The following is an 11,538-nucleotide window of genomic DNA, read 5'->3' on the forward strand; positions in this document are numbered from 1 at the left end:
TTTATAATCAGAGATTCACCTTCTGGGTCCCCTCTGTGTGCAGACCTTCAGGTGGTGTCAGAACTTGATCCAAAAGAAGGTGGAGAGGGGCTCCAGCCCCGTGAACATCCAAAGAGTTGTTGCACCCTGTCCCACACCAGGTGTCCTTCAATAAAGAGACAAGGGATGGAAAGCCCCTTGAGACCTAGAAACAGAGAAAGGATCAAATTAAAACCTTGGATCTGAACATGGGAAGACCAAAAAAAGAGCAGGATGCCAATCTCTTGCACAAATTCTAGCTGTCTCTGCTTCCTGCTCCCATTTTTTTGCTTTTTACTGGGAAGATTGGAAATCTCTGCTGGCCAAGCTGATGGAAGCCCAGCACCTCACTGCAAAGTGATAACAGCAAAACTGTGATAGTGAAGATGAGCAGGAAAATTACTTTTCCTTTTTTGGCCAGGGATGAAGAGTTATTTTTTTAACTCTAACACAGAATGTTGGTGTAATATAGGGGTATTTGGGGATGAAGGTGGCAGGAGGGAGAAGAAGATAGGGAAGGAGGGAAGGAAGGAGGGAGGTATAAATAAACTTAATTAATGATGTCCACAATTTCTCTAGTGCCTTAATGAAGCTGCTGGTATAATTGACTTGAAATCTGTCCCTTTTTTCTCATTTGAGCCACATCAAAGCATTCCTTTCTATGGCATTCCTTGCTTACAAAGAACATAAATTATCACGGCCCAACTTCACTTTTATTAAGCAGGAAACATTGCTTCATACTGAAAATCTTCACTATATTTAATGGAGGCTATGCCTAGCAACTAAAGGTTGAAAGGAAGGACAAAATTCAGAGGGTTTGCAAACAGTCAGAGGGTTTTATTAGTAAATTAGGCACTTGGCATGTTTGTTCCTGCCCTACTATATAGGCAATGGGCTTTGGATAAAGGGGCAGGGTAAAGGGAATAGAGACATTAGAGTGGTTAATGGAAAAGGGAGAAATTACTTAAAGGAAAAGAGAAAGAGAGAGGAAGAGGAAAAAGAGGGCAAAGGGGAAGCAGGCTGCAGGCCAAATTATTGCTTGATGCTGAATGTGACAGTCTGTTCAGATGAAAAGAATGGGTATTTTTTTTTTTCCTTGCTACTTGATTGTTAAATGGGTCTCGAATGTTTTGGGGTTTTTTTTCTTGCTACTTGATTGTTAAATGGGTCTTAACGTTTGGGTAGATTTTTGCACAGAGCTTCTTTTAAAAAGCTTTATGCTTATTCATGAAGGTCCCAAGGTTCTTACTAAAGAAGTCCTTTTCCACCCCCATACACCAGTGTCTTTTGTTATACCTGCTGTAGAAAAGGGATACTTGTCTTTGAATTCTTTTATTTCTAAAAATTTTAAATTAGGTTTTGGTTTATATTGGTCTTTTTAGAAAGTTGTCTAATTCCATTCTGAAACTGTAGAATTCTGACCTTAGTTTCCTCATACTGCATCTCAATTAGAGCAATATTCTTTTCTAGGAAATTAACCTTTACTGTCGCCTTTCTGACTGAATCATCAGCAATTATTTTGTCCCTGCAGAGTGTTTTCATGGCTCTCCAGAAATTTATGGGCAACACAGTCACAGGAAGGGCTTTATTTCTACTTTTTGAAAAATAATTCAGGCATGCATCACTTGGGAATGACTTAATGATCCTCCACAAGCTGGTACACGAGCTAGGCATTGTCTGTAGGGGTAGGTGGGGCAGTGAGAGCTCTGGGATAGTGAAGGAAGACTTTGCAAGCTGAGATTGTTCCATGAATCTCAAATATCTTCTGCAGGCAGCTAAAAAAATGGGTGTAATTCTTCCTTTTGGCACTTGTGTCACTGTGACTTAGTGCTTTCATGAAATTAAGCATCTGTGAGCCCTGTCTTGTTGGTCCTCAGGGAGCAACTCCTCTGTGATGGCAGGGGAGGATGTAGTCATAATCCCTTTTTTTCAGACGAGGTTATAATTCCCAATCTGGTTGGAGGCCCAGCTAGATAGAGGCTTATGAAATTTGTGGAATAATTATCAAGGCATATATTCTATAGCTAGGAGACAGTAATTCTGTATCATAAAGCTCAAAGAGCATTTAATCCAGCTGTGTTAGACATGAATGGGATTTATTGGGATAAAACTAGCAATCCCCTTTTTTCCCAACCTCCAATTCGGTGCAGGAAAAAAAAAAAAAAAAAAGAGAGGAAAAGAAAGAAAAATTACTGATGAGCTGTGGTAAAACTTAGTGTGGCTGTTTAAAATGTAATCCTGCTTTATCTCCAGTCTCACTGACAGAGGTTACCTGCCTCCCAGTACAGGAATCTGCACCTTTAGCAAGGCAGGTTCTGGACAGATTTCAACATTTTGTCAGAAGCCAGTACCAGATATGATAGAACCAAGCTTTCTATAGAAGCAACTGGTTCCTTTCTGGTGACTTTATCTTGAAGCAACTTCCACCAAGAGGGCTGGACAGGGAGCAGGGACAATTTATGGGTAACCTGAAGAAGTCCCTGTCCGAGCTGTGTGTGAAGCTGCATCTTGCTTTTCTCTTGCACACCCACAGGCTCTGCCACCATGAAGAAACAGAACAGAAAAAAAAGGAGTAGAAAAGGAAAACCAAGGCTGAATGTCTAGCAAAATTTCAGTTCTAATTACAGTCTTGAAAGAAACTGAGGGAGACTTGTTTGAGCTAAGAAAGTCAATGTATCCCTACTTGTGATCCCTGTGACCTTCCAGATTGGGAAAAGAAAATTAAAGGCAGTTTGTCTTCACAAAGAGAAAAATGTGGCCCCTTTATCAAATTCTGTTGCAGTGAGCAACTGATGGAAGCACATCTGGAAGCAGCAAGGATGAACCCAGCATGTCACCCATGACAGAATCATGAGATATAACCCATAACTATTTTAAGCAATTTGCTTTTCTTGGTTTTTCTCTGGTGAGGAGAGTTTGGAGTAATTTTTTGGGTGGTATTTTTTTGGTGTTTTTTGTTTGGTTGTTTGTTGGTATTTTTTGTGGGTTTTTGTTGTTTCTTTTTTGTTTCTCCTTCAAAAATATTAACAATAATTTTCCTCCTTCATTCTTTGTAGAAGCAACTGCATATTTGGACACCCTAAGAAATCTGGGTCCCACCTAATTTTCAGTGAGACTCAGTCACTTGAACATCCAAATAAATAATAAACAGGATTTGGGGTATCTGCTTCCATACTCACTTATGTATGGAAGGGTTTAATCTGACCAATTTGTTCTTCAGTACTGTAATTTTTTTCTGCTAAAGTTCTCTATAAATATAAATAATATTATTCAAATACATTTTTAAGGTATGCCAGAATTATAGTTAACTACATTTCAAGAGCTTGGCTCAAAACTGGTTAATTTTAGTCATTATTGGAGGGCTCAGTTATAACTCAATTAAATTATATTTTCTGGTTTTGCTACTTGCAAGAAAGATAATTTTGGGAAACTCACAGTTATTGAACATTTGAGGCCTATATGGTAGATTTTGGACATTTTCCCTTTTTGCGGCAATAATATTTATATCTTCAAAACCCAACAAGAAAGTTAGATTAAATACAGCTGTACCTGATTATCCAGTGGCATAGGCTTTGGCTGAGGTAATTAAACTTAGGTGTCATAGTTCCTATATGGAAATATAGATCTGGAAAAACAAAATAACCTACGTGAAAATGATGATGACGGGCTAAAGACAATGTATATTTTATGACAGACCTTTCAGAGATTTCCTTAAGTACTTTTTACACAGTTTTCCTTCTCTACCAACCAACATATTGAAGCATCCATTTAAACATAATGCCTGAGCCCCACACGCCATGAAAGAGGTTAAAAGTTAATAACTTCCTCCTGTTTTAAACCTGTTTTCCTGGTGCAGTGTTAGATTTCTGTCCATGCTGGGTACCATGAGCCAGAATTTGATACACACAAGAAATAAACACAGTTTGTGATATCCGGATCATGAGGTGGTATTAGGACAGTCAAAATGTTCAGATTACAATTGGTTATTTCCCCATAGAGTTTGAATGGCAGGTTTTTACCTTGAAAATATTAGGATTTTTGTGGAATAGATGGGAATATGGTCACCACGACTCAGTGATGTTACGTAGTAACAAGAGGAAACAATAATAAACCCCAGTAATTGAATTCAAAGGCCTATTTGCTCTAGATTTCCTTATTTGCCATTCAATGTTTTAAGGGGAATTGTAAAGTGCAAACAATACAATAAAGCCAGAAATTAAGAGAAATCAAACTGTCTTTCACCCTTGGCCTCTGGAAATTCTCTTTTTGGTTGCAAAGCGCTTGTTTACTTTTTTGGGGCTTTTTTGTTTGGTTGGTTTGGTTTGGTTTTTTTGTGTCACTGAAAGTGCCAGCCTCTGTGTGTGGCAGCACTGTGATGCAGCTCTGTGTTACCAGGAGATGACAAAAGCTGGGTAAGAGAGGAGTGTGAGCTGACAGATCACCAGGGTTTCCACTGTGCCCATCCTGCTTAGCCACTCTTGGCTCATCTGCAATGTGCTGCCTAGAAGAACACCAGGCAAATTTGTTCCTAAAGTATTACAAAAGAAAAGCACAAAATAAATAAACTAGGAAAACTACTAGTTTAATTTTTAATGCAACGTATTTTATACACTCCTGTTACTTACTTGACCTTTATTGTGCCTGGCTCTTCATGTATTTTTAAAAGCTTTTAACAAGCTGCACAGAGGACTGGCTGTATCTGCCCACTGCTGTCATAAATAGCATGCCTGGGAGTGACAAACTACAAGCTTTCTTTAAAAGCCTTGTAAATGGATGTGTGGCAGAAGCAAGAGTTACTATTAAGCAGCTTTTTTCTGAGAAGCCATCCTTTTTATGCAAGTTTAGTCCCAGTGTTAAAGGAAACCTTTCCAACCTCTTGTGCAGCATCATCTCTACACACTCCTCTAGGGTGTCATTCCTCAGACTACTCATCCTAGTAGAGGTGATAATTTCAGTCTAAGAGCCTTTTGAGACTGAAATACCTCTGGTAGGTTGCTTAGTGCTGCCACTGTCCAGCAGTGTAGGGTGTAATTATGGCTCATTTTTCTGTACCCACCTTCCCTCTGCTGTGCAGCAGCTGCAAGTGGTATGAAATGTGTGCAGGATGTGCCAGGAGTTCCTCTTTTTCCACCCTAATAGAAGAGCTGAATACGTATCTGACATGTTTTTAAACAGCTGCAAAACATCCTGCCCCAAACACTTGCAAAAAGGACTGGAAGGATCTTTAGGCACGAAGGTAGAATTACAGTGTATATATTGAATTTAGCACCTCTACCCTCTTAATGGAGCCTTCTATTTATTTTTTAAAAGATCTCTGTCTTTTGATATGTTGTATCTTGAAAAGTCTGAATTTTTCATTTGCTGCACATCCCTAAAGCTGCTATGCATGGAGAGAAGGAATTAAAGACCACAGACACGGCAAGGGAATGCTCACTTAAGTAAGAGCTGGGAACATTTGTACTTTGTAGAAACAGAATTATAAGGGCTGAGCAGTTTTGACCCAAATAGTGAGGGGAGCCTGGCACTAACAACCCTCCCCTGGAAATGTGCCTTTTGGGAACTGGGGCTGTATCCAAAGTGGAAGAATTCCATGATGTCATACAAAACCCAGTTAAATAATCTAATAAATTGATAAAGGGTCTGCTGAAAGCACCTATAAATGAAGAGAAACTGATAATGGAGGTGGGAGGGGGACAGGGAACTGAGTGCTGCTGGGTTGGGAAGTTCTGTTTCAGAGGGGCACAGCGAAGTCTGCATTTCCTGCTTGCTAAACAGCACTGGGATAAATCCTCTGGTGGCCCTAACAGCAAGGAAACAGCAGATGTACAAAGTAAACATGGTCTGTCATGTCAGAAATCACATTTGGCAACGCCTTCCCCCAAACCACCGCGGTGTTTTAAAGTTTGATTTGCAGCTATGAAGTCAGTCAAGTGGATCACATATTTACACATCTGCATGCTTTTCATCTGCCAAAATCCATATCTATGTATTGTAAATGCAGGAGAACCCAATGGGAAGAAATGACTATGTCTGACTCAATTCAGAAGGCTGAATTATTTCTTTATTATAACTAGCTAAAATACATTAATATACTATATAAAAGGAGGATACTAAAACTACATACTACTTTCTCTAACTCTAACACGACTCATGACCCTCTCTGGAGAGTCCATCCCCAGGTGGGTTGGATTGGCCATCAGGCTCAAACAATCCTCATCTGAATACAATCAAGCACTCACTCCAGGTAAACAATTCTCTAAATACATTCTACACAGGAAAAACAAGGAGCAGAAATAGAAATTATTTTCTCTTTCATTTCTCTCCGTGCACCTCTATAAAAAATCCGGACAGTGAGAGAAATGTGCTTGCTACATCTATGTGGCTGCTTAAGGAGTGATGATTGTAACACTGTGCTTCACGTTAAATAGAAATAAATGCAGTTAAGGTTCCCTGTGGTTATTACACATTGTCTTCATGCGAGGGAACCTTGGACAGAGCCGTGGGGGGAAGAACCACCAAGTTCCAAATCCAAATTGTATTTTCATTTAAGTTTATCATAACAGAAGCTGAAACCAGCCTCGGCTCAGGGGCTGGCTGAGGAGCAGCTCAAATTAACTCAGCTGGAGGATGGACAGCATCTTCCAGCAGGGTGGGATGGGCAGTGGGATCCCTGGCAGCCACTGGGCCTGCGTGTAGGACCCTCTCTGAGCCCAGAATCCTGTTTGCATGGATTTAAGGATGTAAAACAAATATGCCTGGCTGCTCATTTACTTATCCATTCATTGTGAGCAAGGCAGTTGAGCTACAATCTAAAGGGTTCCGAGTGCTGGGGCCAAGTGCTGTCCTTTTCCCACCTGGAGCTGGTGGATGGACTGTGGGAATAGAGCCCAGCAGGGTGAAAAAAGTGCCCCTGGGTACAGGATAAAGGAAATTATGAGCCCCACAGTGATGTCTACTGTAGAAAAATGAGTTGTGCACGTAGGAACTGGCACTACAGAGAGACAAATGATAAGAAACTAAATTAAGGTGTCAGAATAATGATAGTGTACTAAAAGGAGAGACATCCACCATCTCTCTTTCTTCTTAAAGCCTGGAGAATTGTGTCTGAAAGGGAACTTGCATTAATGCTTGACAGGAGAAATGTTCGACTCGGATTTATGAGATGAACCTGTCAGATTTACATTTGTTTACTGTAAATGGGAAAACAATGTGAAGGGGCTATAATGTGATGCAAACATCTGAGAAGGTAAAAACACAGAGGGAAAATCACTTCTGTCAGCAAACATACAAGAATGGCTAAATGATTGCCACGTCAGCGCACCAGATTGATGCAGACGTCACTCAGCCCAGAGATCTGCAGTCACCCACTTTGGCCCAAGCCTTGGAACAACAACACCCATTTTGGTATTTGCCTGCCCTGGAACCAGCTCCCAGATTAAATTTGGTGCCTCACCTCCCAGGAAATTGGATGCAATACTGGGAGAGTCCCTCCAGTTCCTAAATTCCAAACCCTTGAGTGGGAGCACTTCCATGAGGCCCTTTCCAGGCAGGACTGAGCTCAGGGGATTCTGCTGCCAGTCAGGGCCTCCTGCCACTGTTAAAGGAATAAAAAATTGTGTCATGATGCTGTGATCAAATTAACATGCAACAATATCCAATACTAAGTACATTCTCAACCCTCTTCCTAATTAGTGCCTTAATTAGTTTTCTGCTTGCCACCCTCATCAGACTTGCCTCACTAAGCAAATTACCATTTGACTTACTGATGATTCAGATACAAGTCCTGTCAAAATTTCATTGCTATTGACATCTTCAATGTTTCAAGTGTCTGTATCAATTTCAATTCCAAGGAAAAAAAATCTTGGTGGTATTTCAATAGTTAAGTGCTCTGACTTGCCACAAATTCCTTCATTGCATTTGCTGCATGGCTGGGTTGATAAAGATAACACGTCTTGTTATCTTTACGTTTTGATACCAAATAAACAGGGTACTTCAGATTTTTAGTAACTACTGTCACCAGCATACAGCTGTTGCTGCAGATGAGACAAAGCAATGCTGCTTTACAAGAGGAAAATTCCCCTGCAGGCCAGCTAGGGAGCTTGCTGATCTTTGAATCAAGAGGAGCTTTTCCCCAGGCACGAGATGAGCTGGCCACCAGTAATGTGGTTTCTCCCCATATGAGCTGGATGGATGTCTTAAAAGTCATGAATTTGAGAAGCCAGGTCAGATGGAGCACAATCATTCCTAAGGTGTTATTGCACAGGAGAAAAATGGATATGTCCAGCTTAGATGACCTCCCTCAAGCACAATGACTTGCAAAATCCTAAGCCACACAGAAGAAACAGGTTAAAAATAATACCATGATGATGCCAGGCTGAGTCCTTTAAAAATTTAGTGCTTAGGGCAAGTGAGAGGGGAGGAAGATTTCAATAAAAAGAAGGGAACACAGGCTGTTTAATAAGCAATGAGACAGGCCCTTGCCAAAGAAAGTATATAGCCAGTAGGTACAAAAAAGGAATATATTTCACTTGATGTCCTTTGACTGCAACATCTATTTGTTGTGGAATTACGTGCCTGGGATGGTCAGGTGAGCACAAACTGCACCTGCATGACCTATGCTACCCATGGGTGCCCCAAAATTCCTATTGGAAAAACCACCTGAGCAGACAGGGAGAACTGCAGCTCTCCCATAGGTGCCATGTCTTCTGATCATCAAGGTCCTCACCCACCCCGAGTGCTCTGGATGATTTATGAAACCTTAGTGCCAATGTGGACTTTGAAACCAGACTCCAAATACTCAGTGTAGCTTAGTGGGATTCCCAAAACCAAGGGAATTTTGTCCCCACAAAGGATACAAATGCATTAAATCATAAACCTGTATAAACTTAAAAATAAAATCATACCTATGTTAGAGGCAGCAGGTTTCTTGTGATATAAATTTCTGTATCACCTTCTTAATATGATGAGGAGTATAAAAGAACTAATCACAGGCTGCAGGTGCAGCATAATCATGGTAGCAACACAGAACTGCAAAGATACATGGAATAGTTTTAAAATAAGATCATGAAATATAATAATAGGTTTTCATAACATAGGAACAATGCTATAATGTAAATGAAATTAGTATAATTGGGCATAACATGAACCTGAAAGTGAACGTGAAAGTAGAGACTATTTTAAACACCCCTAAATCTTGGGAAGCATGATTTTTTGGGAGCAGCTTTCATTTTTTTTTAACAACATGAATAATACTATATAAAATGCTGAGTAAAGAAAATCAGCCAACCATAAGAGGTCTCCTGAAACTAAAGAAGATGAAAAATTCTGGAATTACATCTTGAACCAAAGTGCAAGTCTTTGAGAAACAAATAAATTATCAACTTCCTGAACTGATGAAAGAAAGGCCAAAAAATATAAATTCTTTTATGTGACAGAGTTCTCAGAAATTTTGTTTTCAGCTCACCACTTGCTCACTACTCACCAAGGTATTTTGTTTCTAAATATTTAGGCATTTTCATCTATCTTTAGCAAAATTCAAATTCTCTACTTGAAGCATTCAAGCTTGCACAAAGTGTTCTAATTTGTTACACCTCTTTAGAGCTGTGTTTTACTAATGACTAGAGATATAGAAAATAACTTCATAATGGGACATCATTTATTACAAGATCATCTACATGTGAAATTCTCTTGAAGGAACAGGGTCTCTGCAAGCTACTGTATATAGATTTAATAGAAAGCATAGTGTGAAGTTTAGTTATCCCTTTTTTTTTTTTTTTTTTTTTTTTGCCATCCTCGTTTAAAAAAGGCTAAAAAATTAAATCCATGGAATGTTGACCATAAGGGCACAGTTGTTGTTAAGGCCATCCTACCTCTGACTCACAAAATCCAGATGCAATTTGACATAAAAGCTTTGACTCCTGCCATTGCCCTTGGCTAGGGCACTTCTTGATTAGCATAGGAATAGTTAATTCAATCCCAATTAAACATCTCCCTAACATGTAACAGTTTTCTTTTAGGAGGTCATACATAGTAAGATTTGCAGAAATTAACAGCAAAATAGATCAAGACAGGCTTCCTTTCAGAGAGAGATCTCTCTAATTAGAAGACCTCTATGATCAGAAGAAATAAGAAATTATTGAAGAGAGCCTCTGAAAGTGAAAGTGGCCTGGAGTGCACCCTGGGGACCCAAAAGGCCTTTAATCTCACCTGAAAACCACAGCTCAGCCCTTTGTCAGTGTGAGACTCCTTATCTGAGGATAAATAGATTTTCTGACAGCATTCCCGTGGGTTTTCCTTGTCTTCCTTGTCGGGAGCCACAGGTGCAGCCTCCTCTGGATTGTTTGTGTGCTCTGTTAAAAAACCAGCTGATTAGGAACTCAGCCAATCCCAATACAGTCTGACTTTCTCGCCTTGGAAAAATATGTTCTTTCAAGGCACTAACAGATGGACACCTAACATTATTAGTTACTTTGGGGAAATGATATTCCAGGCTTAAAAACTATTTAAGGAGGAGCATACAGCCCTGGTTTTATAGCTCTAATTGAAAAGTATCCTCAGCAAAATGTTCACACATCACTGTGAGTGAAGAGCAGAATATCATGCGCAATAAATTGGAACCACAAGCAAAAGGACCTCATTGCTCTTCTTCTGAAATATTTCCCTCTCAGAATAAACACATGCTTTCATTCTCCTCCATGCAGCAAAGGATGGTGTTCCCTGCAAGGAGCCAAGTGAGGACTGTTACCCTGGGGCTTTTCTTTAAAATAATGCAAACATACATTTATCTCAACCTCTCATTTGAAAACTGGTGAGGAAAGGAAAGATCTCAGAGTCCTTTAGCTCCTGACAAAGCAGGGCACAAAGGCATGGCTTTAATACCACAAACACAGAGCAAGCTTGGGAGCAGATGCTGCAGTGGAAGATAATTTTCCACAGCTTGGTGTGAGGGTGTTAAATTTTTTGTTGAAAAACTGAAAACACCGAATTGCTGCAGGATGAGACAACCATATGAGATAAAAGTCTTTAATTAGTATTTAGCATGGTAGGAATAGCATGATAGCCGCCTTCTAGACTTCCCCTAGAACATTAAGGTAGTGTTTAAAATTATTTAATTGTCACCTGTCTGCCATGCAGAAACTGCCTCCTTTTTTTCTTTTGTTCATAAATACCTACAGCCTTTTACAGTGGCACCACATTGCTACAGCCATGATGTCTGCTTGACTTGTTCTGAAGACATTCAGCAGTAACCAGACTTGGGGTGTGGGAATCCAGGGCTTCCCTCTGGCTGCCCTGGAAGGTCTGGGACCCTGGCAGGGGGTCAGGAACACCCCTGGACAGAGCCCCCAGAGACACTGTCTGTGATCTCTGCCCATGGAAAAGAGTTTTCAATCTTACAGGATGAATTACAAGCTCTGAGTGTTTGATATAAGGAATACTTAAGTGTGGCACAGGTGCAAAAGTAAAATTTTAGGATTCTACATTAGGGGTTCAAAGGGGACAAGATGGAGGAAATTGGGTGTG

At 40.1% G+C, this 11,538-nt stretch overlaps 1 long non-coding RNA gene across 1 annotated transcript; it reads right to left on the bottom strand.

Annotated features, from left to right (window-relative positions):
* Positions 1-3,065: 3,065 nt before the first annotated feature.
* Positions 3,066-10,366, bottom strand: LOC140682240 (uncharacterized). The gene is made up of 5 exons (XR_012053647.1): positions 10,225-10,366; positions 8,922-9,045; positions 7,472-7,612; positions 5,075-5,150; positions 3,066-3,643 (listed from the first exon to the last, which is right to left on the bottom strand). It is a non-coding gene; the product is annotated as an uncharacterized lncRNA (long non-coding RNA).
* Between the last annotated feature and the right edge of the window lie 1,172 nt (positions 10,367-11,538).

The sequence above is a fragment of the Taeniopygia guttata genome, chromosome 1A (genome assembly GCF_048771995.1).
Source record: "Taeniopygia guttata chromosome 1A, bTaeGut7.mat, whole genome shotgun sequence".
Lineage (NCBI taxonomy): Eukaryota > Metazoa > Chordata > Aves > Passeriformes > Estrildidae > Taeniopygia > Taeniopygia guttata.